Genomic DNA, 6,000 nt, shown 5'->3' with positions numbered 1-6,000 from the left:
CTGTCCATCAATAGTTCTTTTTGCATTTGTCACCCCGAGTGGTACGGGTATGCTCAGACGTGAGTCCTGTGCTCTCCATGCCACTGGAATAAAGCTATCCTGGCTGAAGAGGGGTGAAACCCCAAAACCGGTCCTTGGATGCTTGTTTCCAGTCCAGGGAGGACCTGGCCTGGCAGTTCGGGCTGGACTGTTCCCATTGGGCGCAGGGTCAAGACTGATTTGCATATGGCTGGGTCCAAACTGGAATGGCATGGTGAGCAAAACAACAATGGATTTAGACCCAGATCTCTGTACTAGGGGGAATGTATGACATTGTTCTGCATTCTGTCCATCAATAGTTCTTTTTGCATTTGTCACCCCGAGTGGGACGGGTATGCTCAGATGTGAGTCCCGTGCTCTTCATGCCACTGGAATCAAGCTATCCTGGCTGGAGAGGGGTGAAACCCCGAAACCGGTCCTAGGATGCTTGTTTCCAGTCTAGGGAGGACCTGGCCTGGCAGTTCGGGCTGAACTGTTCCCATTGGGTGCAGGGTCAAGATTGATTTGCATATGGCTGGGTCCAACCTGGAATGGTATGGTGAGCAAAAAAACAATGGATTTAGGCCCAGATCTCTGTACTGGGGTGAATCTATGACATTGTTCTGCATTCTGCCTATCAATTGTTCTTTTTGAGTTTGTCACCCCGAGTGGGACGGGTATGCTCAGACGTGAGTACCGTGCTCTCCATGCCACTGGAATCAAGCTGTCCTGGCTGAAGAGGGGTGAAAGCCCGAAACCGGTCCTAGGATTCTTGTTTCCAGTCCAGGGAGGACCTGGCCTGGCAGTTCGGGCAGAACTGTTCCCATTGGGCGCAGGGTCAAGACTGATTTACATATGGCTGGGTTCAAACTGGAATGGCATGGTGAGCAAAAAACCCATGGATTTAGGCCCAGATCTCTGTACTGGGGTGAATGTATGACATTGTTCTGCATTCTGACCATCAATAGTTCTTTTTGCATTTGTCACCCCAAGTGGGACGGGTATGCTCCGACGAGAGCCCGTGCTCTCCATGCCGCTGGAATCAAGCTATCCTGGCTAAAGAGGGGTGAAACCCCCAAACCGGTCCTAGGATGCTTGTTTCCAGTCCAGGGAGGACCTGGCCTGGCAGTTTGGGCTGGACTGATCCCATTGGGCGCAGGGTCAAGACTGATTTGCATATGGCTGGGTCCAAACTGGAATGGCATGGTGAGCAAAAAAACATTGGATTTAGGCCCAGATCTCTGTACTGGGGTGAATGTATGACATTGTTCTGCATTCTGTCCATCATTAGTTCTTTTTGCATTTGTCACCCCGAGTGGGACGGGTATGCTCAGACGTGAGTCCCGTGCTCTCCATGCCACTGGAATGAAGCTATCCTGGCTGAAGAGGGGTGAAACCCCAAAACCGGTCCTTGGATGCTTGTTTCCAGTCCAGGGAGGACCTGGCCTGGCAGTTCGGGCTGGACTGTTCTTATTGGGTGCAGGGTCAAGACTGATTTGCATATGGCTGGGTCCAAACTGGAATGGCATGGTGAGCAAGACAACAATGGATTTAGACCCAGATCTCTGTACTGGGGGGAATGTATGACATTGTTCTGCATTCTGTCCATCAATAGTTATTTTTACATGTGTAGCAGTACTAGCAGCATTCATGAGCGACTGCCTTAGTGGCAGCAATGTGATGCAGAGGATCTGCAGGGCACGGAAGATCCCAACGAGTTTGCGCTGATGTGCATCCGTGGCAGCCACTCTTTCTGCATGCATCCACTCCATGTTCTCCATTATCCTCAGCATCTGTGCCAACTCTTGGCTGACATCACTGAGGCCACTCTGACTAGACAGTTGTTCTCTTCTCAGAATCATGACTCCAGCGGTGTCGGGCATGGATTTTTGGACATCATGGAGTGAACTGTGGGTGTCCGTTAGTGATTGGAAGTGGTCCCTGATGAGACTTAGACACCCACGTATGTCATCTAGTTTGGCTGCCATGAGGTCGAACCCCACCCGCACCTGTTCAGCCACCTCCTTCTGGCAGTCTAACACCTGGCCTTGGAATGGGATGTGTTCTTCGGTATGGTGCTCGGAGCCAGTCGTGGTGGTGGGTGCTTCCTGCTGTGTGGTCTGTGCAGGGGGTGGGGTCTCCTCGATGCAGCTGTGCTGCCCTGCTCCTGGAGGTGGATTGCTGTAGCTGTCCATAAGCTAGGGCATCGGTGTCAAAGGTTTGGAGGTCCTCTTCATCATCACTGTTGAGTTGTCTAGTCTGCAGGAGGTGTTGATTGTCCCTCTGCAATGTGAAGGGGAGATGCATTTTAACATTGTGTTCACATGTATGTTGACGCATTGTTCAAGTTTACATACAGACTGCATGACAATGTACATTGTGACTATTTGGGAGGAGCTGACTATTTGATGCAGGACAGTGGACATTTGAACTACATCACGGATGTGAGGTGGTACACGTACATTATCATATCACCGTTCCTGCTATGCCAGATGTGATTGGCCAGTTATTACGCACAAGCGGCACCAGTTGTGTCCTCTGTTCTGTTGTGAAAGTGTTGCGCTTTGTACCACATTGTCGTCAATGTTGATGTGCTGTGTTTGCTATGTGTGTGCGCTCCATTGTGGGAGAGTCGCCCCTGCAGCTGTGATTTTGCTGCCCCTTATCCCTTTGAGGCGGTGTGCCTTTGACTTCTGTGCTTCTACAGTGCTGAGATGTTGCACACTTGGCTACTTTTGGCTCTTGTTCGTATTTTGGACTCTTGGGCATGGTTTATCCGCAGATCGGTTGTTGATGTCAGGGGTTGTTTGTTGACATGGATGTGTCAGAGTGTGACCTGCTCCTTTCTGGATGTTTTCCACACTCAGCCACCTCAGTGTTGTTGCATGCGCCATGTCATGATAATTGTACTGCAGCCATGCTATTCGTCATGCGGTGTCACTTGCATTCTCTGTGGCTCACAGACACGCAGCTTTGCTGGTTTTTCCACATGTGCATGGGTTGGTTGTGAAATTGGTGCTGTGTGGGGAGGCACACGTTTGTGCCCATAGCGGACGGGGTCCTACTTGGTGTTTGTATGTGTGCTGCAGTGTGCCTAGGGGATCAGTGACATGATCCAGTGTCATTGTGGGTGTGCAGTGTGCTGTACTAAATTGTGCATGTGCGCCATTGTGCCCATGTCCCCCATCCCCCCAGTCCCTGGTCGGTACTCACCCTGGTGCTGTTGTGTCAGGTCATGTCGAGCAGTGTCCGGACCCCCAACTCCCTCTCCCCACTGATGACTGTGGAACCATTTCCTCCATCTCATCCAGCTCCTGGTGTCCCGCTGGACTGCCACGTCCAGTCTGCATTGTTGCCTGATGGTTGTCAGCAAGTTTCTTCTTGGTTTTGTGCTTCGCATCATTCCAGCACCTCTTGACCTCTCCAATTGTCCTCCTCCTCACTCTGACTGCATTCACCTTGTCCAGGATGGACTGCCATATTGCAGTTTTATTTGCCAATGGCATGTTGGAGGTGACGAACAGTTGTTGGTGTTGTTCCATCACCTCCGTGATGATGGTCCTGTTTTCCTGCGGACTGAACCTCGTCTTCCTCGTCTTCTTCTTCATGCCCTTCTGTGACCTTGAGGTCTCAGGCGGGTCCTCCTGAGGGCTTGTGGGAGTCTGGTTGTCCTTTGTACTTGCTCTGGCTTCCTTCATGGTGCTACACAGTTGAATTTGTTTTATTTGTGTTTTTCTGTGCTTTTATAGTGCATTTTCCCGCATGACGCGTGGGAATTGCAGGCCTGTCACTGGTTATCACTGATTTTTTTATCCCGATTGGGACATCACCACTTTTTTCGCTTATCGCAATTTTTCAGCGGTGCGTTAATTTTTACGCGGTCATTTGACGCGTTATCGTGAGACTATCGCATGGTACCACAGTGTTAAGAATACAACGTTAACACAGTGTTATTTACCTGCTATAGACTGCGATGTGAAAAGTGCGTTAACCTAATTTTGCGATAATAATCACACGTTCTTGAGAATATCCCCCAGAGTCTTTTACATCACACATGTGTTAGATTATGTCTCAACATTGTTTAGACCAACTGTTGCCTAGGGATGTTTATTTCCATCGTAGCAAGAGTAGTAACAGTCTTACATGTGGTGGACTACCACTGACCCCAACTAATATTTCACTATCTCACACTGCTACCCTGTGCATTCCTGCACATATAATCTACCATATTCCACTTGGGTACTCTTTTGTTTTGCATTTGAAGAACTTGTAGCAGGTCCAGGTGGTACAAGGGTGATATCCAGAACAGGAACACTGTTATTCACTCTTTCCCAATGCACTTGTCCCCACAGCAAAAGCTGCAATGCAACATGATTCTCAAGTCTACTGCTGCAGCTTGATGTGTTGTTCCTATGAGATTCACAACCAATCCTCAATTACTCCTTGAAATGTGCACTTGTCTTAGAGTCCAGTGCATTTAATTTTTATATGCTGCATTTTTTACCACCTATAAACTGTGAGTAAATGTGAGGCAAATATGCATTTTCATGTATACATTTTTAACAGGGAAAATGTTCCGCTTTGGAAGAAAGTGGGTATTTGTTGCAAAGAACATGGCTCTTTACGAATAATAAGTCTGCAAGTTTCTGTCTATTGTGAAGTATCCCATTGTAGCATTTGGCTCTCTCAGGGTAACAAGTCAGAGTAGTCCAAGGCCTACTCAGGGAAGGGGGTGTGGGCTTGTACCCCAGTCCACAGGCATGCAAAAAATAATATCCAATTAATCATTTATTTATTTATTCAGTGTTTTGTATAGCGCGAACTTGACCCCGTAGGGTATCAGAACGCTTCATAGTTTAGGCCGTGGTAACTTTTCCAGTACAGAGTTCTGTATGACATAAAAAATATTCTAGTCCAGTTCAAAGTTGTCCCAGCTACATCTTTTGATAGCTGCTATAGTACGTTCGCAGGCTGTAAGACTAGAGGAACCATGTTCTCAAGGGAAGCAAAACTTTGTAAGGACAAATGACAATTAGCTCTTGGTAAAAAGCGCTTGTGACCTAGGGCGAGAGTATTTGGGCGAGCCATGTGTGGATGCTCTGTAATGTTTACGGTAGGAATTTACTCATTAAGAAGATTGTTAGACCTGGCACCTTGGCGTGAGTCTCCCTTCCTCTTTTTGTCACTGTGCCTCATGTGTTTTTATGGTGTTGCCGCTCAGCGCGCTGTGCCACTGCCAACCAGTGTCGCGGTGCGAGTGCTCCCTTGTAAATTGTATATGTTGGTTGGATTCCATGATTGGATTGTTTGGTTTACTGTCAGACCCCAGTAAAGTGCGCCAGGAGCGCCAAGGCATGTAAATGCAAACACCGCTGGTGGGCTTGCAGCACTGGTTGTGCCACCCACAGAAGCGGCCGGTAAAATATGTCTAAAGGTCTGCCATCGCAGAACCTGCGTGCAGTCTGGTACTGACATGCTGACTGGCAAGTGCCCACACTTGCCGGTCCCTAAGAACCTTCCCTTAGCTGCATGTTAGTCACCCCTCTGGTAGGCCCACGGGCAGGGTGCGTTGTAAGCCTAAGGTAGGACAAGCCTGGATGCGTGGCATGTCCTAGTAGTGAATGACCGCCATCTTGTTGTTCACTACTGCAAGGCTACCCTGTTCTCATAGGCCAGTATGGGCGGCTTGGATTGTTACACCCTATGATCCTGATCGACACAGGGAACATGGTAGAAGATCGAGTTTAGTATGCCTGAACTCAGAATAATAAGGTACATCTTTTCCCAAGGTTTATTTTAATATTCCGGGTTTGCAAATGCCGCTTTTAGGAAGCTGGCCTTTGCTTGCCTAAACATTTCAGCCCGCCTCTGCGTGATGTGTATCTGATGTCTGGCTGGTATGAGTGACAGGGCTGGGGGAACCCAGATGGGCAGGGCTAGGTAGCCTGGTGGTGAATAGGACTATCGACAGGTAGATGGGTG

This window comes from Triturus cristatus, chromosome 2_2 (genome assembly GCF_964204655.1).
Source record: "Triturus cristatus chromosome 2_2, aTriCri1.1, whole genome shotgun sequence".
Lineage (NCBI taxonomy): Eukaryota > Metazoa > Chordata > Amphibia > Caudata > Salamandridae > Triturus > Triturus cristatus.
The sequence above is the reverse complement of the archived record's forward strand: the minus strand, read 5'-3'. Positions refer to the sequence as shown.